Source organism: Hemicordylus capensis, chromosome 4, assembly GCF_027244095.1.
Source record: "Hemicordylus capensis ecotype Gifberg chromosome 4, rHemCap1.1.pri, whole genome shotgun sequence".
NCBI lineage: Eukaryota > Metazoa > Chordata > Lepidosauria > Squamata > Cordylidae > Hemicordylus > Hemicordylus capensis.
The window spans coordinates 138,651,023-138,676,590 of record NC_069660.1 but is presented as its reverse complement, the minus strand read 5'-3'; the positions used below and the strand labels follow the sequence as shown (position 1 = coordinate 138,676,590).

At 42.0% G+C, this 25,568-nt stretch overlaps 1 long non-coding RNA gene across 1 annotated transcript in view; it reads right to left on the bottom strand.

Annotated features, from left to right (window-relative positions):
- The window catches only part of LOC128325392 (uncharacterized), a 134,012-nt gene extending 109,070 nt beyond the window's left edge, over positions 1 to 24,942 (bottom strand). The window contains exon 1 of the long non-coding RNA XR_008307421.1: positions 24,740 to 24,942. This is a non-coding gene — a long non-coding RNA (uncharacterized LOC128325392). The remainder of the gene's footprint in view (positions 1 to 24,739) is intronic.
- Positions 24,943 to 25,568: the final 626 nt, after the last annotated feature.

Genomic DNA, 25,568 nt, shown 5'->3' with positions numbered 1-25,568 from the left:
CTTTCATGGGTGAACACTTTTAACTTAAAGAGATATTTAATTATTTAATTAATGTATTGGTCATGGTTCACAAGCAGGTCCTAACAAATTGTGCATTCCTGGGCTAGAAACACTACATCTTCAGTACAACTCTCTCAGATGACCGGTTACTAATAATGATTAAATGTGCTTGAAATTTGTAGTTAGAGTAAACAGAAGTTATTATATCAGAGTTGCTAGCTAATCAAAAAGTAATCAATTGGGTGGATTTTTGGCTCTTTAATTTCTCACTTGAATGAATAGTCATTTTTCCCCTTTTACAATAGCCTATGGGTTTTTAAAGGCAAGAATGTTTTTAACTCTGGGAGTCACCTGGATTTTGGGGAATTCACTATGAATTGTAGTGTAGAAGTCAAAATAGCACAAGTATCAAATATCAGTCTTTTGAACTGAATCACTAGGTTCTCTATCACTAATATCTCTCTTTGCATTCTGCCCAAACTTCACACAGTTTCCTCTGGTTTTAATTCCACTTTCTTCTGCTAAAAAAATACCCCTGGATTTTGTTTCTATCTTTGAAAAATACAAATTTTTTCTATTTTATTTTTAAAAGCATTTTCACTTATCCAAACAGCTTGTGCACTAACAGGTTGCAAAGTATGTACTGTGTTTTAACAGGGTTTTAATTGTTTTTATAGTTTAATTGTTTTTAAGATGTTTTTTAAATTGGTGTTTATATTTGTATTTCTGTTTTAATTGTTTATAATGATTTTTGTCTTTTAATTGTAAACCGCCCGGAGCCTGCTCAGAAGGGCGGTATAAAAATCAAATAAATAAATAAATAAAGGATGCATAGAATCTGCAGCCACCTCTATATCTAATAAAATCCAATCTGCTGGGGAGTGAGACTGGAAATCAGAGTTATGCATTTTGTTGCAAATTTCAGCATGATCTGAATCTGTACCATCCCTACCACTAAGGCTTTCCTGCTATTAATTTTTTTAAAAAATCACTTGGATGTCAAGATCAGCCCAGACAACACATGCACTGAAGCACTATTTAACGGAAGAAATAATGGCCATGCAATCAACCCCCCTCTGAATGTTTACTTGATGTCACCCATCACTGAGTAGTTAATACATGACCCTTCACTTCAGCATTTTTCCGCTGCTAAAACTTGAATCATCTCCTTCCTGTTCTTGCCTGCCTCTCCCATGTCCAGTGTTAATTTGGGGGGTGCCCTTGAACCTCACAGATTACCCACCAGGCAAATCAATAGTGCTTTGTAAATTCACACTGCATAGTCAAGTGCTTCAGTTACAGTCAAAACCAAGAAAGGTTGCCAGAAATCATTTCTGAAAGATGAAAACAGAACTCAGAAAACACGACACTAGTATACACTGGTTTGACAACAATATTATCTGACCTCTTCAACATATTCTGACCAATCTGTTAAAAGTGAGTGAATGAAGGATAGCAATTCCAGACTAACCAGCTACTGTGGAACTGACCCTAGTCTCACCCATCTCTTGGTCATGCTTAGCATAACCAAGACATGCTGGGATTTTTGTCTATACAATTTTTCCTATTATTCTGCACTCCAAATATGAAGCAGAATGAAAATAATCAAAACCAAAGCCAATATCTCTAGGTTGAGTCACAACAGCAAATCCAATTAACCTTGATGACACAAACAAAATGCAGCAACCTCTGATATATAATTCAGCGCCTTTTATAACAAGTGGGATATTACACATCTGCCTTCAGAGCCACCAGTTGTTACACATGACGATGGCTGGATCAGCGCCAAGGTGGTAAAGAATGTTTTGTCCAGTTTTCAGTCATTGTGTCTATTTACTATGGCTTTCAAAATTTTGCAAAAATTGACACTCTGGAGCTATTCACACGACCATTCAGGAGGGTGGGAGAGTGGAGGGAAGGCTGCAAAACCTTACCTTCTCCCCAGACAATCCTTCAAACGTTGCTGGTAGCGCTGACCGTACTCCCAGATGAGCAGCACTGTGACAGGCAGTGTGGAGTTTCAGAAGCCAGGGCAACGTATCCCATCCCCCAGGTATCCCACAATGCATCACATGCCAATCTATCATGCACCAATTGGGGAATTCCTCCATCAGACGGGCGCTCTAGGCACCCTTCTCTGTCTCCTCAGGCTACATGCAGCCAGAGGAGACACATGATCCCGGCAGCTGGGTTAAGGGAGCCCTCGCTCCTTTAACCTCAACTAAGAGCAGGGCTTAAAAGTAAGGTTTGGTTGGGTGGGAGCACTGGGATCAGCATAGATCCACATGAGCAGCACAGATCCACATGAGCAGCCTAGCCTGGGCTAGGCTGCTTGTGAGAACAGCCTCTCTGTATTTTGAATTTAGTTTGTCTCTGCTGACAATTGTAGGTGTTGTCAGGAAAAGGTATCCAGAATAGGAAAGTGTCTAACCTAGCCACTTTTATATTTTATTTCTTTTAAAAGAAAGCAGATAATTTCAAGAATCACAAAAATACCAGAAAGAAGAAACTGAAGTCATTCACACAATCAAAAACTGTGTTCTAACCAAGTTTGGGAGCTGTGTGTGTTTCCTATTTTTGATTGTGTGGAAGCAAGGTAAGAGGAAAACTTGGGTAGAAGTGATTGTGTGGAAACAAAGCAGGAGGGAAAACTACCTAGGTTATCCTCCTACCTTGCTTCCACACAATCCCAAGGTTTTCCTCTTACCGGCTTCCACACAACCGAAAACTGGGATCACATTCTCCTTGTCAAGGAGAATATTATTAGTTGTCCATAACTGTCTCAATTCCTCTCCTATTCTGAGCAGGCAGGTGTCTCTATTACCATCCACCACTGATAGTTCAAACAGGAGATATTAAAACAAGAATCAGGTTACAGGTCCTCTATTACAAGACTATAGTTAACCAAGGTGGAATATACATTCTACATTAACTAGAGGAGACTACAAAGCTACATACATGCCATTCTGATTAGATCATTTTTGTCAATAAGCAGAATCAAGTGGCAAAGTGTTGACTGTCCTAATTCAGGCTGCTGGTGGGAAGTTGCATGTTTGAATGCTCCCCCATGAATAACTCCCTAAATACAGAAAACTAGTATTTCAAGGAGACAGATTCTTTAGGGTTGGTTTGTTTTCTGGGTGGAGGAACATTAAAACATTGACTCACTGCCCCCACAACCCACCCCATCCCTCTCCCCACACACCTGCAACCTGAAGTGATACACTGCTTAGATTCTTCTGACTTGCCATGCCCCCCAAAATTCCGGGTTTCACCCAGATTTTAAGCATCTCACCCAGATTGCTAAACCCTTTCTTTCCTTTTTTAAAAGCTAATCTAACCCTTGTAGAAGCAGAGTTATGGAGCAAAACATGCAGTCACTATACTGCTCAAAAATTAGTTTCAAGCCAATTTACATAATGTGCAAATTTTCCCCCCACCAGCCCCTAGTTAGGCCCTGGAACTGAGGAAACACTGTGGTCTTAGGTATGATGCGGATACTGTACTGCAATCTGCCACAAAAACAGCAAGGTCAGGCAATTGGGGGACTCTAATACCATGTTATTCTGGTCTTTGTGAATGTAATCGGAATGTATGTGAATTGAAACATGAAGGAAAGGAGTTTCGGCTTGCACTAAAAGGCACACCTTGAGGTCATGTTTGTGGGGCTGGGGCAGTACTATATTCTCTGTACTTTGCTGAATCTATGTGCGGGGGGAAAAGTTGATCTAATTATAACCGTAAGCAAAGAAGGATATGCTATACTGAACAAAACAGGAGAGGGAAAAGTGGGGGGGCAATGGAATTAAGACATCACTATACAGTTTCCTCATGACTAAATACTATATATTATATTATTATATTATATTATAAATACTATAAATACTGATTATCTATACCCATTTCAAACTGGCTTTAGAGCGGGCTATGGTGTTGAGACAGCCTTGGTCAGCCTGATGGATGACCTATACCGGGGAATCGACAGAGGGAGTGTGACTCTGTTGGTTCTCTTTGATCTCTCAGCAGCGTTCGATACCATCGACCATGGTATCCTTCTGGGTCGCCTGGCGGAGTTGGGGATAGGAGGCACTGCTCTGCAGTGGTTCCGCTCCTATCTCTTGGGCAGATCCCAGATGGTGGAGCTTGGTGACAGTTGCTCTTCTAAACGAGAGCTATTATATGGAGTCCCTCAGGGCTCCATTCTGTCACCAATGCTTTTCAAAATTTACATGAAACTGCTGGGTGAGGTCATCAGGAGATTTGGTGCTGGGTGTTATCAGTATGCTGATGACACCCAAATCTACTTCTCTCTTTCATCTGCTTCATCAGGAAATGGTTTTCATTCCCTAAATACCTGCCTATAGGCAGTAATGGGCTGGATGAGGGATAACAAATTGAAGCTGAATCCAAGCAAGACAGAGGTGCTCATTGTAGGGGCTCAGAATCTGAGGGATGAGTTCGATCTCTCTGTGCTGGATGGGGTTACACTCCACCGGAAGGAGCAGGTACGCAGCTTGGGGGTACTCCTAGATCCAGACCTCACTCTGATATCTCCAGGTGGAGGCTGTGGCCAGGAGTGCTTTTTATCAGCTTAGGCTGCTTTGACAGCGGCGTCCATTCCTAGAGGAGGATGACCTCAGAACAGTGGTGCACCAGCTGGTAACCTCCAGGCTTGACTACTGTAATGCGCTCTATGTGGGGCTGCCTTTGTACGTAGTTCAGAAACTTCAGTTAGTTCAAAATGCAGCAGCAAGGCTGGTCTCCAGGGCAACCCAGAGAGACCATATTATGCCTGTTTTGAAACAGCTGCACTGGCTGCCGATATGTTTCCGAGCAAAATACAAAGTGTTGGTTATTACCTTTAAAGCCCTGAAAGGCTTAGGTCCAGGTTACCTTAGAGAGCGCCTTCTTCAGTCTGATCCCCACCGCATGCTAAAATCATCTGAGGAGGTCCAGCTACAGTTGCCACCAGCTTGTCTGGTGGCGACCCAGAGCCGGGCCTTCTCTGTAGCCGCTCCTGGACTGCAGAATGCACTCCCTGCAGACATTCATAATTTGAATTCTTTATTGGAATTTAGGAGAGCCCTAAAGACCTACCTGTTTGGCTTGGCCTTCCAGTGCTCTTAAATTGTTTTAAAGGGTCTTTGATGTTTGTGAACCGCCCTGAGCTATTTTGTAAGAGTGGTCTAAAAATCGAACAAATAGATAAATAATAATAAATATAGCCAAATTTGCATGTAATGCAGAACCATGGCTCCAATGGACCCACAGTCCTGCGCTCCCCTCCCCACACCTGCATTTGGACATTCAAGAGAGCACCCTCCCTACAGTCAGCGAGACTGCAGAGAAGCAGGGGAGCTGGCTATGCGGGCTTCCTTCTTGATTGAAGGACAACCTGCACAGCCAATCAGGGAGGGAGGAGCTTCCTCCCTCAACTAAAGTTCGGCCGAATGCAGCCTCCAGTACTGCGTTCGGATTAAAATGACGCTCCCACAACCCTTGGTTCGGAGCAGTGAACCTCACTACAAACTGAGGGTTCAAATTCAAGTCTTGTCAGTGAGACCTTAGGTTGCACTACGGATGGGACCAGAGTTGGCTGGGTTTAACTTAACGGTAAGGAAACCGAGGGTCTTTCCAACTGGTCCCCCATTATGTGAGAATGAGGCCTACAGCTTCAATCAGTCTTATAGCTACTCAGAACTTTCCAATAAGGGCTGGTAGAGCACAAGTGTGAGAAGTAGACTTTCCTGATGCTGCCAACAGTGGTGCAACCCTCTTCCAAGTCTCAGGCCATAGTGCAATGCTAGGTTGTGACCAATTCACTTCCCAGCTGACATATTTGGTCCAAATATATTTTAAACCATTTTTATAGCCCAATTATCTCTATCTCAAGGCTCAGGGGACTGGTTCAAATGCTAATCAAGCTGATGCCTTGCAATTAAAACTACATTGGCAAAGAAAGCCCCATCAGTAAGTACTCTGAAAGCAAAAGTACATCCTTTCCTTGGGCATTGCTTGTATCCGAGATTCCATAATACATGTTGTATCTAGAATGCACTCCCGGCAGATATGTGCAGTTTAGGCTCGCTGATGGCCTTTAAGAGAGCCCTAAAAACGTACTTGTTTTGCCTGGTCTTCAAGGTTTTCAAATTGGTTTGGGTTGGTTTTTTAAGTATTTTAATTGGTTTTAAATGGTTTTGAATTGTTTTTAAATTGTTTTTATATTGTTTTGAGCAGTGTGTTTTGAATGGTGTGTGTTTTTATGTCTTTTTTAACTTGTACACTGCCCAGAGCCTTTGGATGGGGTGATTTATAAATGAAATAAATATATATATAAATAAAATTAATAGAATTAATATAATATCTGTGATCTGCCCTCCCATCCCACCCATGCAAGAATGCAAAAGAGAAATGACAACTGCCCTGTTTCCCCGAAAGTAAGACCTACCCCGAAAGTAAGACCTAGCAGTAATTTCTAATGTACCGCTAATTGCCCTAGTGCATTTTTGGGGGCTAAAATTAATATAAGACACTGTCTTATTTTCGGGGAAACACGGTGCTACTGTTTCACTTTTATGCAGTCTAAGCCAACAAAAAGACACTGGGAAATGCACACATGCTGAGATGTGCACAAATGCGAACTGCCTAGTGTGCCTAGTGAACAAAAAAAATGCTTTTCTTGTTTTATGCAGAACACCATTGTGTTTGCACAGAAGTGGAAAAAGACAGCAAGAACCTTTAAAAAAATTATTGTCCTTTTTTTTTTTTTTTTGCTCTAGTCCCACAGTATGTGAGTCAGAAAGCCATTTTCTGTCACCACAAAATGGCAGGCTGACACACACAATGTTATTTACACTGCAAACTCTGCTCAGTCACTGAATGTCCGTCATGAACTCTGATGTTTTCTTTTATATGGCCCTGGTTTAAAGTCAAATGAAAAATGTCCATGTTATACTTTCAGCTACACCTATGTAACCATTTCCCCCAAGGTATCTAAAGAGCCACAGAAGGCTTTAACGCGTGTATGTCGATTCCAGCTAGCTAAGGATCTCTCCTTAAGATGAGTGTTGCGTATCTGGAGATATAGATTTGCAAGTCTCCCTTGAAGGTACAGTACATCCTATACTCCATGAAAAGGAATCAGCAAATTGGAGAGTAGGGCTATCAATGGCTACAAGCCTTGGTAGCTGAATATTACCATCAGGATTGGGGGCAGGTGAGTGAGGTTACAATGCCCCAGAACACCAGCTGCTAGAGAACACCAATGGGAGGGGGCAGTTGCCCTCTTTCCCCCATTTGTGGGCTTCCCAGATGGCCTTGGTTGGCCACTGTGTGAAGCAGGATGCTGGACTAGATGGGCCTTTGGCTTGATCCAGCAGGGCTTTTCTTGTGTATATCACTCTGCAATCAAAGACACATAACATAGAATCCCTATCCTAATCATGCAGTTTCAGGGACAAGGTTTGTTTTCATTCCAAATGTGTCACCAAGCTTTACTTTCCCCCTGCGATCACATGGCAGTAATTCAGCTATATGGAAAATGTAAAAGGGAGCACTTAAGGAACCTCTGAGATAGGGGCTAAATTTCCTCTCTTCCCCATGTGACCCCAGTATCTTGTGCAAAGGCAGATTGTTGTCCTTGAATACATCCCAAATGCATCCCTTGGTCAAACTCTAATGATGGCAGATAAAATTAATGTAAAAAGAAGACTCTCCGCACTTACTTCAACTGTAAAGAAAGCTCAAGCCCTCTTCAAACACCGAGGTTATTCACACAAGCAAAAACTTAGGCTGTTCTCATGAGTAGCCAAGCCCAGGCTTAGGCAGCCAAGCTTGGGCTTGGCTGCCCGTGAGAACTGCCGAGATCTAGCGAATCCTGGCTGTGCCTCTGCACCAAACTCTGTGCCAAGGCCCAGCCCTTAGCCGAAATTAGGGGCACAAACACATCCTTAACCCAGCTGCTGGGAACATGTGTCAGCACAAGCTGCTTGCAGCTCACGCTAATGGAGACGGGTGCCTAGAGCGCCTGTCCCCTGGGGGGAATCCCCCAGTGCACTGTGCTTGATACACTGTAGGAAATCTGGAGGCCGGGACGAGAAGTCCTGGCCTCAGAGCGATCCATGTTGCTCCGTGATGCACAGAGCAGCAGGGATCATGTGGGAGGGCACTCTGCGCTCTCACCAGGCAAACAATGGTAATGGGGGGGGGAGTAATGTTTGGGAAGCCTTCTCCCCGTCCACCCAATAGGACATGTGAATGACAAGCTGTGTTCTACCCAGGTTTTGGGAGCTGTGTGTACTACCAATTTTTGGTTGTGTGAATGCAAGGTAGGAGGAAAACCTGGGTAGAAGTGATTGTGGGGAAGCAAGGTAAGACAAAAACTGGGGTAGCTTTTCCTCCTACTTTGCTTCCACACAATCACTTCTACCCAGATTTTTGCTCTTAATTTGCTTCTACACAACCAAAAATTGGGAGCACACACAGCTCCCAAACCTGGGTAGAACAGAGTTTTTTACTGTGTGAATGACCTCGTTATATTCAATATGGACATACAATCTATGTACAGTGTACACATATACAGATCTGTACACATATGCAGTGCAGAGAAAATGTCTGTGAACCCCAAGAGAAACAATGAGAATCGCACTGCAAGGTCTTATCATGATACCCGTGCGTAATTGAAACCAGTCTTTCCTAATGCAATAAAAGGGAATTAAACAATGCTGCATTTCTTGAGGCACAATAATGTACAAAGTGGGAACAACAAGACTAATTCAGGATCAGTGTGTGAGATAAGTGAACATCTAGTGTCTTTAGCACTATTAATGGGCTCATCATGCCACGATCAAAAGAAATTCCAGAGGATCTATAAAAAAGAGTGGTTGATTATGCTCATTGGTCTGGACAGGGTTACAAGGCAATTTCTAAGCATTTGGGGCTCCATCCTTCCACTGTCAGACAGATAGTATACAAATGGAAAAAGGCTGAAGAATACAGTGCCTCTATCCAGGAGCATCCTGCCAAAAGCAACCTGGAAAATCATCCATGAAGTCACAAATAATCCCAAATGAACATCTAAAGAACTGAAGACTTCTCTCGCTGCGGCTGATGAAAGCGTTCATGAGTCAACCAACAGGAAAATACTGAATGGAAATGGTGTTCATGGAAGGATAGCTAGGAAGAAACCACTGCTTTCTAAAAACAACATTATTGCCCAACTCAGGTTAACAACGGTGCATCTGGGTGACCCAGAAGGCTTCTGGAATAATGTTTTCTGGACAGATGAATCAAAAATTGAACTTTTCGGACACAATCACAAATGTTTTATTTGGTGAAAACTAAACACTGCCAAAGTAAGAACCTCATCACAACTGTCAACTGTTATGATGGTGGGGACCTGGATGGCTTACCATCATTGATGAAACCATGAATCCAGCTGCATATCAGAAAATATTAGAGGACAATGTCAGGCCATCTGTCCGAGAGTTGAAGTTGAGCTGAAACTGTGTCATGCTGCTAGACAACAACCCTAAACATTCAAGTAAGTCTACAAATTGGCTGAGAAAGAAGAAATTTCATGGTTTGGAGTGACCAAGTCAAAGTCCCAACAACCCTCTTGAAATGTTGTGGCAAGACAAGACCTGAAGTGAGCTGTTCATGTAAGGAAGCTTTCAAATGTCACAAAGCTGAAACAGTTTTGTATGGAAGAATGGACCAAGATTCCCCCAAGGCGGTGTGAAAGACTGATCACCAGTTACAGGAATCATTTAGTTGCACTTATTACAGCTGAAGGAGGTGAAACCAGTTTCTGAATGAGGGCTTCACATACTTTTTCACAAAAGGATGTTTGCTGTTGAATCTTTCTGTCAGATGAATATTCAAAATATATCCTTTTTACCTACTTGTTCAACGGATTGCCTTTCTTATCGAGGTTTCGCTTAGGATCCAATAATGTTCTGAATAAGAACTGTGCTAATATAGAGACCATCCTAGGGGGTTCACAAACTTTTTCTCAACACTATATTCATATACTATGTTCAATACACATACTCAGGTTCACTTTTTAAATAAATGTATATAGTTTTTCACCCCAAAACATGTTCCTGCGTACATAGACTTGTAAATACGTACAACATTATGTCAGAAAAGGACCTCAGTTTCACCACTGACCTCTTGCTTGCTGCTGGCATAGCTGATACCTTCTCCTCCTCTTTCATGGACTGGGGAAAATAAATAACATGCACCACATCTGAGTTGCCTGAGATGGAAGCTGCACAGCCTTGTGGTGGATGCTTTGTTACAGAGATGTGCAGAACTGGTTCGATCGCAAACCAGCCTGCCCCAAACTGGGCTGGTTCGAGTGGTTCAATCATGAACCACATTGAACAGTTTGAGGTGGTTGGTCAAACCAGCCAGCCTAGCCATTCAGTTTGAACTGGCTCACGGACCCGTGGTTTGGTCCAAATTCAGACCGAACCACGGCAAGTGGTCTGTACACACCCCTTTGTTAGCTGTTCTTGGACATAAGAGAATGAGGAGGTGGTGGCGGCAGGGTAGAGAGAACGCAAGAGGGCCAGAAAGGAAGGGGGAGAATGGGCAAGCTGTTATGCTTATCTGATAGCTCTGTTATGAAGGCAGGCTTGGACCACTGTAAATGTGCAATGAGTCCTAAAATATCAGCTCTAGATTCTGACAGAAAGCATGAACTAAGTTTTTTATTTTTTTTAAAAGATAGCAAGATTACTTGGTCAGCTTTGTTTATAGGCTGCTAAACCCCTGCTAACGATGCAGAGAGACACCTTTTTAACATGGTGATTCTCTTTATTTAGCAGTGGGAAGAGTAACTGGCCCTATCCACCCCCAGCATAGAAGCTCCAGTGACTGTTTCTGGTGTCTGTCTGATGTTTCTTTTTAGATTATGAGCCCTTTGGGGACAGGGAGCCATCTTATTTGTTTGTTTGTTATTTCTCTATGTAAACCGCTTTGGAAACATTCATTGAAAAGTGGTATATAAATATTTTTTTTGTTATTGTTGCTGTTGTTGCCACTTGGCCACTTGCTCTTTGTAGTCTTCTTCTGAATACCAGTTGCAGGGAAGCGAGGGTAGGAGAGGGGGCATGTCTTTATCTCCTGCTTGTGTGCTTTCCAGAGGCATCTGGTTGGCCACTGTGGGAAACAGTATGGTGGACTAGATGGCCTTTGGCTTGATCCAGGAAGGCTCTTTTTGAGTTCTAGTGTAACTTGCCTGCACTTTTCACTAGCCTGACTTTGGCTGGGGGGATATTTTGTGTGTGCCCATCAAACCGTAGCCTACTACAATTCCTCCATCCACCCACCCCACAGCATGTTTCCTACATCTGTATATGACAAACGGCTGGGATTGACTACAGCTCCATTGGCACATTTTAAAGTGGTGATTACTTTATTTTAAGCAGATGGAGAACAACTGGCCCTATTTAACTACTACTACGATGATAAATATTTATATACTGCTTTTTAACAGAAGTTCCCAAAGCAGTTCACATAGAGAAATAAACTAATAAGATCGATCCCTGCCCCAAAGAGCTCACAATCTAAAAACCCACAATCCATTTAACCCCAGTACAGCATCTCTCTAGTGACAGTTGCTGGTGTCTACCTTGTGCTTTTCAAACTATGAACCCTTTGGGGAGAGGGGACCATTTTCTTATTATTCTTTTCTATACAAAGTGCATTGAGAACCTTTTTTGTTGAAAAGTAGTTCTTAAATAGTAATATTTATTGTCATCGTCATCATTGTAGTGCACAACAGGCAACTTTGATAACCAGAAGTCTAAGGTAAATTACTTTATTAAGACCAACTAAAATAATTCAAAGTAGTCAGCAAGTATTCATTCTTCAAAACCCTTCTTCAGTCTGAATGTCAAGCAAACCAACAAAGAGAAGGAGGCAGAATTTGGGCATGATGGGAAAGCCCCGGGTTCTGTATAATTCTCCAACAAGCAGAATCTAATGAGAATGTCTGAGTTCAACATAGTACTTCTGTGTAACTTCTAAACAAACGGAAGGATCGCTGAAACCAGTGGAACTTCCCTCACAGTGCGTTTTTAAGTAAAGGTTACACTCATGTGCCTTGATGATGAAGGTTTTACAAAGAGACTGCAAAGAACAAAAATGGGAGCCTATCATCCTTCTCTGTCAATAACACCAAAAAGAGCACAAGACATGCTCATAGATCAGTGAGTGCTTTAAGATCTAACTGAGCAAAATAGCATTTTGTGCTGATAATGGCCCAGCACCAGATTGCAAACTTTTTCTAATATTTTCTCATATAAATTAACTTCCTTTTGCTTTCATAATCAGGGCAATGTACAAATAAATAAAAATTCAATTGGAAATGACCTATTAGAAAAAAGATACAACACCGGTAAAATGCTACTTCTTATAGAACCAACTTTGATTTTCTGTTTTGAGTATAAACTTTTGAGAAAGCGTTCTGTTCTACCTAACCGAGAACTCTGTGAACTGTTGTGGGGGGGGGGGGAATATTACACTGACTTATTCTATCTTAAATCTTCTATCCTTTGGGACCAGAAACCACAAAATGTTAAGGGGCATATATTTTCTTACTTCACTATTTACGATGAATCCATGCCAACTTTATCCTTAAGCATTTCCAAGGCCTCCATTCTTTCTCTTTGTTTACAAAGGTTAATTATGCAGCATTTAGGTAGACAAAATAAGTCTAAAGTCTCATAGGGGTGTGACATGTATGCCTTGCCTATGAATTCTGTTCTACGTATTAGTATCGCATTCTGACTTTTCTCTGGTCAGCTTGGGGCTTCAAAAACTGCATGACGTATCTCACCTTTGCTTCAGAGATTAGGTAACTGAGGCCAGAAGATTTAAAGGCTTAGGTCAAGGTCAGGAATGCAAAATGAGAAAACGAACACACTTCTTGGGTCTTTCCACATAGACCCGAATGATACAGCATGTGTTCAGGACCAATACAGCATTCTCCCTGAGTCACATGTGACATTCTATACATGGAGGCAGCCCGTGCTAGACTGAAACTGATGTACTCAACCTCATGTAGAAACGATACACAAGATAAGAGAGAGAGGAGGCTGTGTAATTCAGCTGATTATTTTATTTTATTCTAATCTGCTAGAACTGGACCATGGCCTCCAAGATTGGCAGGTTGATTACAGTGCTCATCCCACCATCTCAGGATTTTCATCCTACTGCTCTTTTGCGTTTCTATCAATCCTTTCCCTACAGCATATAAATAGAAATTAAAGAACTGAGATTCTTCTTAATCTGCTCATATTACCACTATCAAATATGAAGTATGTAAGATGTGTACAATGACTGACTATTCCAGTTGTAAAAGAAGAATGCTTCTTTTAAGCAGAAGAGCAAGAATGCACAGAGAAGAGTAACACAATGCAGGAGCAAGTAAAAACAAAAGCAAGTGGTTGCCATTCCAAGCACACTTAAGAGGGCGAAACAAGAGCTCCATCCTCACAAGCAGCAGGAAACAAACTGATGCTCTGATTCAACACTTCCCATGCAGTGCTGGGCAAGCAGAAGGAGGAGAATCGTGATTTTTGCTTCTCCTCTCTCCTTTTGCATCCAGGAATACATCCATGGAGGCTGCGCAACCCTCACAGACATGTTTCTGAAGACAAAAAGGGCATTTGCGAGGAGTGGAGAGGAAAAAGATCTCTACCCCTTTCTCCTTTGCCTGCCCAGCACTGCACAGCAAGCCTCACATACAGAGGTTGCTCTCCTGAGCAGCCAAGCCCAGGCTTAGGTGTGAGAACCTGCGGGATCCACACAGATTCCAGCAGCGCTGTGGTGCCAAACCCAGCACCGAAGCCTGGCTCTTAGCCGAGGTTAAGGGCAAATTTGCACCTTTCGCCTTGGCTAAGAACTGGGCTTCAGTGCTGGGTTTGGCGCCCCAGTACTGCCGGAATCTGCTTGTCAGCTTGAGCTGCTTGCAGCTCACGCGTACACAGAGACAGGCGCCTAGAGCCCCCGTCCCCTGGGGGAATCCCCCAGCGCACTGCGCTTGGGGAGTGGTACACTGTGGGATACCCGGAGGCCAGGATCCGTCATCCCGGCTCTCCAGGGATGGCTCATGTGGGAGCGTGGACGGTGCTCCTAGCAACAATCTCTCTACTGTCTGGGTAGAAGCTAAGTGGACTGAAGCCTTCCCCTAGCCCGCCCTGCCGCCTGCCTAGCTGTGTGAATGGGCTCACCATTCGTTTCCTGGGTGCTTGCAAGGACAGAATCCGTATTTTAAAAGGTGCCAACTGAAGTGACATGTAGGCCTGGAAGTGCACCACAGGAGCCCTTCTGATGTCACAAATGATGGTGCAGCATACCCTTCAGATTATGCGCTGCAGGCCTTTGGAACAGCAAAATACCCTGGTTCAGTCCTGACAAAACGAGAATATTACTGAATAACATAAAATCATGAGCTGGTTGGGGAAGTCAATCAAATGGCTCATGTTTAAATTAGGGCACCTAATGACATTCACATAGCAAGCCAAAAATGATCAGGAACAATGGGGTTTATTTTTTTTAAAAAATTCAGAGTTCACAGCTGATCTTTGATACTTCTTGCCACAAGTTATGTCATTGACCTATGAGTGAAACTAAATTTTCAGAAGGGCTAAGTAGAGAACAACCTAACATCACTTTCTACAGAGCTAGAAGTCCTGTACTATACTCTTCAGTCTCTCAACATTTTTGTATCAGGCCACTAAAAGAAACACTAGATCTCTGAACTAGATCAGAAGTTTTCAAACGTTCAATCTTCAAGGAAACCTTTCCACATTGACAAATCTCTTAAGGATTCCTTTCATTCATATCATCTACAGAATCTCAAAAGGTTGAAATTCTGGGTCATCTGAAAGCTCAGACTCATAGGAACATAGGAAACTGCCATTTACTGAGTCAGACCATTGGTCTATCTAGCTCAGTATTGTCTTCACAGACTGGCAGCGGCTTCTCCAAGGTTGCAGGCAGGGATCAGGCAGACTCAGTTATCTGGGGAATTGGCCAAGCCTACTGAGCCTCTCTCTTGCCTCACATGAACTGAATGCACTATCTAGAACTCATACAACACTCTCCTGAAGCTGCAGATTATATGGGAAGATTGGTAAGGGTACCCACATTGATTCTGATGACTCAAATGCTAATAATGATCTCTTAACTGAAAGATCCCTGATAAGCTTCCAGGGAATTTCTGGGTCGCCATTAGTTTGAAAACCATCTGGCTTGATGAATCTTTGAACAAATTTTCCTACTTCTCCATGGCCAACTGTGGCTTTCCATCACATGTACATGCAGAAATATTCATATATGCACAGCTTTAATTACTGTTGATGAATGTACGGCCAGAGAATGAGAGACATTTTCTGATTCAATGATTTGATGATGGGTGTGTTGATGACAAACAATACCAACTAAGGAATGGAGACGAAAGAAAATTTGTACACACTGATCAGAATGTGTCCAAATACACTGACTTCCTTTAAGTCTGCTGGAATTGAGCAACTCCTGAACTGTATTTTAAGACACATTTTTAAAATCTGTCCCTAAACAGGAAAAATCCTGATTCATGATTGGCTGGTAAATTAAAGGGGGAAAATAAAATATGGGGCATAATCTAGCAAAATTTAAGCACTATAAATACCATTGATTCAATGAGAGAGTTATGCATATACTTACATCTCTCCCATTGAAATAAATGGGACTTAAAAGTGCTTTGGCTGGATTTTGTTCATATATATTAGAAAAGAGAATAACATTTTAATAATTCAAAATATTGTTTAGATGGCAGTTTTTCATTTAAGAACCATTTTAAAATATTTTCATCTTATCTAGTCACTAGTCATGCCTAGAAAGTGTCTGTCAATTATTACAAGGCACAGTAAGAAAGGGCTGGATACGTAGACTGTGATACTTTTACAATTATAAATTACCTATCTTAGCCACTTCTTCCTTTGCACACTCAACCTTCAGTTAACAATGGCAAGGAATCAAGCATGCTATAATTTACCCTCTTGCTTCTCCATAATGCCTGCGGTTTTTCTCATATCCATTTCTCTCACAGAAACAAGGAATGAGAGAACCTGAGTGAGTGTTGGCACTCCTACTTTTGACACAGTCTGCTACAGCCTAGAAAGACAAATCCACCCAGGTACTTTCCCCTCAGTGCTCTTAAAAACAGTTAGCATAGCAGTTCCATCCCAACTCATATAAATCAAATATTCCTAATTATTTCAGCTCCGGCTAGCAAGGATGCAAGACAAAGGCGAGATTGATGTAGTGTGTCTCACAATGGCTCTACTGATTTCTCCACTGGCCCTTCCTCTGCACATGGTCAATTAGAATTGAAAATCCTGTGCTGATTTCATTCGCTGGAATTTTTAAGCAGGTCAGGAAGAAAGATGTTATTGAAAGGAAAACTCTCATCTAAATAAGAAAAGAGCACGTGGCCATCTGGTTCAGTTCTACCGTACAGAAAGTTGTTGGAACTCAGACGTAGTCTTGATCGATCTCTCTCTCGATCTCTCTCTCTCTCTCTCACACACACACACACACACACACACACATTTTTGCTAAAGAATCAAAGAGGAATATGTTTAGATTCACATGCCCTTAACATTTTTTGTTTATCCCCAAAAATGTAGTGCATAGTTCACTTCCTTTTATCTGTGCAGACGTTGGTTTGTCCATATTGCTCACTAAGCTTGATTTGTATTTTGGGTAAGCCAACCACAGACTTAGTAAAGGTAGTGATAATACAAGGCATCCTTTCTACATTCTAAGAACGACTCTCCAATATTCCTACTTGTGTCCATAGCTTCACATATTAAGCATTTCCCACATAGAACGAACTTCTGCATAAGAAATAGCATGAAATCTGGGTGTACATCATAACATATATATACGTTTACCTCCGGGAGCCATCCTGGAAAACCACGCTCCACACTGCACTCGGCTTTTATTTTTGTCATGGGAACGCATGTGCCTCATTAAAAGTGGAATGAACATTTCTGTATTTCTTCTGGACAGAAATTTCACACTGTTCTCTTCCTAACCATTGTCCTAGCTCCCCTTCTACATTTCTGCAGCCTTTACAAAATGCTTCAGGTAAATGTGTGCCTTGGCAATCTATGGCCCCATTTGCTAATTTCTTCTAGCAGAAGCTAAACCTGGCTACTTCATGATAGCAAAATCAATTTTGTAATTTTGTGTTTCCTTTATCCTTTTGGGTGATGGCTATAATTGCACAAATTCAGCTTTTATAGAAGGTGACTGGTGGAGTACACCAGTTCCGGAAGTACATATGTACAAGAAACCCATGAAAGACAGTGATGGCCAAAACTGAACTGAAATTAAATTTGACGGGGGTGCTGGTCTGGATGTATCTTTAGTGTATGAATCCTTTTGTAAATTTATGTGTATTGCTTATGTATGTAACTGTATGTGTACGATGTCCCTGACATATTTTTTCGTTCAAAAGCCAGCCAAGGAGGGTACAGTTTGAAGAGGAAGACCACGGGAGATGGGGAGGGCTTCTTAATGCTTTCCTCTCTGAGTTTTTCCACTAAAAATCCCCCAGCCTTTTTCTCCCATGGGAGGATAAAGCAGCTGTGGGGGTAACTTTAGCAGAAACCCTGCCAGACAGAAAGAGTTGCAAAGCTCTTTCTCCTCTCTCCATGCCTCTCTCCTCTCTCCATCCCTCATTTTGAAGGTTCCTTGGCTACATTTCTAAAATAAAAGAAAAATGGAGACAAACTACATGCAACTGAGCAAGACATAAAGTTTGGTAGTATGTTTATCAAGCACATTCTTGTAGTCATATTTCCACCAGTTTTAGGTGCAGGGAGACAGACCATATCCTAAAGGTCTGACATTTTATGCTTTAAAAGAAAAACCTACACATTTTATTTTTAAGAAATCCAAAAGCCACAGTATGTTAATCCTTTTATTAGGACCAATTAAAATGTCATAAATTCACACATAAGCTTTCAGGTTCTCCAGAACTCATCATCAGGCTGCAGTCTGAGCAAAGCAAATGTAGTTAGAGGCAGGGAAGAAGTCCCAAACTCTGCAGTTTATAACCATCTTAAAAGATGTAGTGTGGGAGGAGAGGAGTTAAACAGACTTAATTTGATTAGTTTCACTGAGTACTAGATGCTGATTTCAAGATGCACCCAAGGGCTACTGGGGCAAAGAAACCATAATGGCTATTCTCTATTCTTTTATATTTAGAAAATATATAGACTAGCAGTTACTTCATTTCATCTCCAACAGTAATCCCTACACCTGGGATATGGGTCCCTGCACCTTAAAAGGTTTATTGTTAAATAAGTCAGTACGACAACCTTACCAAATTCTCCCCCAAAACAATCAGAAAACTATCCAATGTTTCTCTTTGACAGAAACCCTGCCATTCTTTTTAAAAATTTCACTTTGAAGTAATTCTGATCCCAACCCAAGTGTTTCTACACAAACAGATCTAAAGATGATCAGACAAAACCCACTTTTGGAGGGGAGAGATCAGAGGAAACACTCCTCATTACAATCACTGCTAGTCAAGAAACAGGCCCATAACCAAAAGAGCAACTGTAGCACCAAAGTCCTAGAACAAGAAGTACCTCTTTAATTATGCACTTCCTGTTTGCTGGCCACTGTCACTCAGCAGAGCTCTGAGAGGAAGTGTTATTTAAATCTTAATCATTTCCCATACCGATCACTTCTCTGGCCAACTACAAAATGTCAAGCTATAGAAGAAGATGCTGTAGCTAGATTTGGAAATGGCAGTTGTAGTCAGTGCTGCTTATCCTCCTGAAGTGCTGGGTTGGGGCAAAGCATGCCTGATCACAGTTTCTAGAGGGTGGTAGCAGTGCTGGATATAGAGAGATAGATGAGGCAAGTGTACAGCAACAGCCATGGTGCCCTACATGGCCAACCTTGCCCCATTTGTATAGGCCCTTAGAGCAACATGTTCCCCTCCTTGGGCTCTCCTTCTCTCCTCTCCTCTTCACACAGTAACCTGGATTATGTGCTGTGATTACCACAGTTTAGGGTTTAGGATGTCGGGGTAGAAGTTTGAATAGCAAAAGCGGAACAGCAGCCTCAATAATTGGTGCCTAATTTGAAACACGTAGAAATGACTAACAAGATTAGTCTGTGGAAAGATATGGGTAAAGGATGACTTTACACAGCCAGCACTGTTTGCCTCATGTACATTTGTGGATGTGACAGCCAACAGTTTAACACAAGGAAGCAGACTTGCATGTTTGTATGGACATGGTGGACACGTGGTAGCCACTCCCAGTGGTAGATCCCAGGGCATATCTACTGCACGTTCCAAAATCTTTACAAATGCACATCTCCAGACGTCATGGCACTACTGATGTAAACACTGGAGTCCAAACAGGAAATTAGTTTGTGGTGTCACATCTGAACGGCAGGGGGAACTTGACTGAGGGTAGTCATGCACACATGGACAACACAAGATGGAGAGGGCGCAAATATTCTAACCTGAAAACTGATCCTTTTGCAGACAATTGGAATATATTTTCAAACTTATTTCTGAAGAAATGAGGACTAGAAAATTGCCATTCATAGAGCTGGAATTTCAAGGAACCTCATTTCTAAATTAGGTGCCACAATTTCAGGAATTGAAATTTGCCACAGACCATTTCAGAAAGTGGATTTTTCTACAGACACAATGCTCATAATGTCATTTACCGTATGAGTCATTCTGAGTCACTGTTAAATGTTTACTACTTTTAAAATTTAGAATAAGAATGAAAAAACTTTCAGGATGAATAATGCAAATGTGCAAAAAGCTATTGGTCGGATGCAACTTCTGTTTTTCAGAAGAAGATAACGGAGAAGGAACCAAATGCAGTAATGAATACCACATAAGTTGAATGATTTACAAAGAAGTGTTGCATGTGATCCTTAAAAGGCAGCAGATCTCTATTTCAAACAGGCTATAAAGGAAGTTCTATCATGAAAAGGATTAGTTTTCTGCATTACTAAATTAAGAGTCTGAGCCTACACATACCTTTTGAAAAGTAAGGATGGAGCTGCATGTTATGTGTGGTTCTGTAATTCTTCATACAGACTTTTTCTTCCTTCATAAACTGTAGCCACTATGGCTGCAGTTTCAAGGAGGAAATCAGTGTGTAGGGAAGGGGGCTTCTTAATTCCTTCTTCTGCTCTGTTTTCCCATTGAAAACCACTCCCTTTAATACCTGCTGGGTGGGAAAGATACAGGTACCCATGTATTTTCTATTGTGTGGGTAAAAGCTGCAGAGGGTGGATTTTCAGCAAGAAAGAACGCAAGGGGAAAGAGTTAAGGCCCTTTCTCCCCACACCATTCTTCAGCTTCAAACTGCAGATTCTGTAACTGTTGTGTGTTTTTTTTAATCAATCTGTAAAAAGAAGCACAGAACTACATATAATGTGCAGTTCCATTCAAAGCCCCACTAGATTCAGGGGCTTGCTCCCAAGAACGTATGCTGAGAATCATAAACACCTGAATGACATAGTAGAAAATAATCAGTATTTTATTTTATTTCAAATACATACTCTGTGTGTTTCAGAGAGTCCATCCAAGTCTAGCTGCACACAACTAGTTACGCAAAACAACCAGTAGCTACAGCTGAGAATGCACAGCCTCCACATCAAAAGGTGCACCAACTATTTCAATTGGTTTTGATGTGCACTATGGTGCAGATATGGATGTACAGCTAGATGTACACTGGTTGCGCTGTGTACACGGAAGCTTGTTTTTGCATGTCAATCATCCTTCTGGATCAGATTATTAAGTCCTACTGGCTGATGAATGTTCTGTTCTATTATTACTATTCTACTATGCAATGCTACTACTACTACTACTTACCATGCAGTAGTAGAAATTCTCTGTTGCGAGGTGGAGGGGATTGTTCTGAATTACTTATTTTCAGGACTGTTTGGGTTACATGGTTATTCCACCATACAGAAAGCCTATTGGGGGGCAGTTTTGATATTTTTACAGTAAATCACAAACCACAAGATTACCTACCACAGTTCAATGACCATTTCATTGACCATTCACCGTGTTCACACACACGGTGATGAAAGTCTAGCAGAGTACTCACAGTCTTCCAAATACCCTTTAAAGGTGTAATGTTAAGCCACAATTGTCATTATGAAATCACTTTAAATAAGTGTGGAATATAAATTGTATATTAGTAACTGCCTGTGCATTGAATTGGTGTATGAGGGGAATAAATACATTGTTTTGAATGCTAAAACCTCTCTGGCTGTTTGAATAAAAAGCAATTAAAGCATTTTGAGTGATTACTGAATCAATGATACTGATCATGAAAGCAGAACTAGGCGCTAGCATCTATTTTTCATTGATAACACTGGAATTAGTGTCCTCATGTTAATAGCCTTGGGGGCATATATACTGAACATTTACACTGCTGTAATTCCCCTAGCTTCAATGAGACCTTATCCACTAAGTGAAGAGTTTCTAAGAGTGTTCCACTGAGACAGAGGATATTTTCGTACACGTGTAAGTGTACACTGAAATACAGATGGACAACATTATAGCTCGCCTCTTTTAAAAAGACATTTTGAGGAAATGTTTTGCTACACCATATCAGTTAACATGTTAGAGGATGTTACTTTGCCACATGTGCACAGACAATGCTTCCAGAGAATTATTTGGAGAATGTCATTGCATTTTTTTGCCTTCATGCAAAGATCTTCATTCAGCAGGGCAAGGAAATTTTTAAAGAAAGAAATACACTATTTGAATTCACCATTACAAATAGAAAACAACTTAAACAGGACATTAGTACACTTGATTTAGTAAACCTAGAAAACCCGATATAACTATTTAAACAACTAAAATTACTTACAGTCCAATCCCATGTACATTTACTTAGAAGTCCAAATCTATTCCCAAGTAAGTGTGCATAGAGTTGCAGCCTTCGGTGATTTTCTGCCCTCTTTCATGACATCAGTTTCTCTCTCCATAAGGATTTTTGTTATAAATGCATTATAACAGTTGTATTTGGTAGTCCATTCTTACACAGAATAATAAGCCACTATATAGTGGCTGGTGTGTAAAATATGAAAATGGCTTTGAATTAGAGATATCTTATTTTTCTACACGTCTCTCTGAGAAATACCACTAATCTTATGAAGCATCTTTTACCTTCTGTTGAAATTTAGTGACTTAAGACATATGCAAAACTCTCCTGCGATATTTTACTAGTATTGTCAGAATCCTGTTGACTCTTCTCAAAATCCCTACAGATGTTTCACCTGCAGATGGTAAGACCTTCCAGATTTGCTTTGGAATTGCTTTTCACCAAAATTGATGGGAACTCTACTTTAAATAATCTTTTCCTTTTCGTCATTTCTGCCTGAATCCCATCCACAGACCACATCAAATTAATATGTGCAACTCAGTGGCTAGAAGGGGGAGCATTTTGTCCAGAAGTCAAACTTTATGAAAGTGTTGGCATGGAGCCAAGCAACGTTTCCCTGAACTGTACACTAACTGCCTACCAATGGGAATATCAACAGGGTTCAAAGGACCTCAGGCTTCTTACATCTCTTTGTTGAAAAATAAGTCCCTGAATTCTCTTAGCATTTTTATCAATCACATTCTGCATATAGTGCTCTACGAAAAGCAAGCAGCATATTTTTGTACAAACTCACACATGCACAGTGCCTTTCTATATTGTAAACAATATACTGCAAATGTTGTTGCAGATCCTTCACCGCACATGCAATGTGCGGTTCAAAAATGCTGAAGTAAATTGGAAGCCTATAAAAATGTAATGCAAAACAGAGGGCACCTATGCAGAAAATATAGGTGAAGGACATGGGGAGAGGCATACAGTGTGGAATCACTTTTGGGAGGACTAAACGTGCTATAACTGATCCCTGCCCAGCTAGAGAAAGGGGATATTGTTTGGCTCAGTCTTGCCACAGTATGGGTAAGACTTCCACCCTTCATCTGCATGCAGTTGAAGAATAAGCTTGGCGTGCATTGCATGCAGGCTCCTAGATCGGAGCGGGAAGGCAGGGGGGGGGGGAGAACCTGGCTGGAATCCAGACAGGCTGGAGTAAAGCGCTCTGTTGATCATTATGTCTGGCCTTCAGGTGTCTCAGCTCACAGTGGGCGGTGGTTGGGGGAGGTGTAGATAACAGTACAGCAAAGAGGACAAAGAGGAGGAAAAATATAGGATATGGCTTTTTCATTAGCAAAAAAGCAGGTTATGTGATAATATCCGTCGAATCCTCTTTTTAAAAAATGCATTCCATGGGTTCAGTTCCCAACCACCAAAGCAAGCGAAGCTCTGCCCACAAAGATTTATTTCAAGCTGTAATTAGGAACGTCTGGAGTCCCTCGACTCTTTTCTTTTTATTAAAATTCATATTGTTTTAAGGCAATCGTTTCAAAGGCCAAGCTAGAAACAGTTTTTCCAGCTTAGACTTTCATCTCGCTTGGTCTAAATCAGGTTTCTATTGTCCTCGCCCTCCCTCCTCCCCCCTCCCAATCCCAAACCGCTCCCCCGTGAAGCTAGTTTCAGAATGCAACTTTCTCATAAAGGATTGCATTTTTCTACTCTAATGCCTGCCGAGGATTCTTTATGAGAGCATAAGCTGTAAATCAAAGTGCGTTACTCTGTTTCGAGTCCCTTGAATTCATTTTCTCTAGGCAAGAAGGGAAAAGAAGGGGAAGGGAGGGGGGTGAACCAACCCACCCTGCGCTTTGTCTGTTGCTTCTGTCTGAGAACTCATAAATCTTACGCAGCAAAGCAAGTTAGATCTCTCGTGATCGGGTATGCAAAGAGTCGGGCAGGCTCCTCATGAATGTCTTATTATTCCTTCCCGTCTCTCCTCTGAGCTTATGCTATGAAGAGTTCCACACCCCTTTCTTTAAGCCGTCGGGAATTTGAGCAAATTCGAAATCAAAGGCAGGAGTCCGAGAGGTTGAAAATAACCCCTTTCTCCTTAGATCGAATTATTCCAGGCTCAGATATTGGCACTCGATTCACTTGTTCAATAAAGCTGAAGGTATTGGTTTTCTTTCCTTAAATTGCCACTCGACTTCTCGCAAGAACAGTGAAAGGAATGGGCAAGGGAACCTTGTTTCAGTACATTGTTAGGAATCTCGGCGCTAGTTGCCCAAAGTGTCTTTGCGGGCTCTTTTTCATAGCTAATTATAACTGTCAGATAAAGTGTGGCGTGTCCTTACCATCTGACTTGGCAAAGTTTGCTTTTATTCCCCCCCCCACACACACACACACGCTTTGGCTACAGATCAGTCCTGATTACACACAGAATGCGAATCAAATAAGAACATACATGCAAGGATTCCTTCTCTCTCTCTCTTTTTCTTCCCTTCCCGCCGCCCACCCCCGCTCATTTTTCTTTATGAACAAAGCAGCACACTGTCTATAAGAAGCAGCGTGGCTTTGCAGACGTTGCCCCGGGGAAGAACTCTGTCTTACATTTTTAGTTGGGTGTCTGCTTGAAGCACCCGAGAATATATCCGTGGAAAGATCTGAACAACACTGCATGCAAGAATGGCCAACCTGCAAAAGGCGGGGGGGGGGGGGACACGGGGTGGGAAGGAAGGTGAGCTTGCAACATTTGACACATGCCCAAGACAAAACGGCGGGTCCAAAAAAGAAAGATAAGTGCCACTCACCGTTTCCTGCTGCTGTTGCTGAGCAAATCACCCCGTCGTCATCTCCAGCGGAGCTGAGTCTGGTGGCGTGAGAATACCAAAGATGCAGAATCCCAGGGTTTTGGTGCAGGCAGTAACGTGCGCGGGGGGAGAGAGAGCACACACAAAAAGTCTTCGCAAAGTCACTCTGTTCTGAAGTCGGTCACTTGTGCACAGACATTCCATTGCCACACTGTGCAAGCTGTAGTAGCTGCAGTTCTGAATTGAAGCACTAAAATACTGCCCATGTGAAAGACAGGGGGAAACAGCGTCACGTGGGGCACAGCGGGCTCCCGCATTGGCTGCGAAAACATAACTTGGGCATCCTTGCCTTTTCATTATTAGATAAGAGTGAACGCGGAGTGAGAGTGTCTGGGTCCTCCTAGCAAGACCTTGTGTGGAAGAATGACTGTCGGGTTGTACAGTGACAGGATTAGGAAAGCGAGAGGCTGGGAGCGTGAAGTCATCCCTTGACTGAGACGGGTGGGTGGAGATTGGAACCTCAGCTGAGCTGATCCCCACCCCACCCCACCCTACCCTCACAGAAAGACAACACACAGAGACGTGTGTGTGCGCGCTGTGTGAAGGAAAAGATACATCTATAACTGTATACAGATCGGCACATTTATACATCCCATGTGCTTTCCAGGCTCTATAGGGGATGTTTCCAATCTACTTTACAGAAAAAAAGAGGGGAGGGGGAGGGAGAGTCTCAGTTCAGGGATCACTTAAGGATTTGGGGGTTTTGATCAACACCATACAGCAAGAAGGAGGGTTTTGTCTGTACAGTTAGGAATGCAAATTCTCAGGG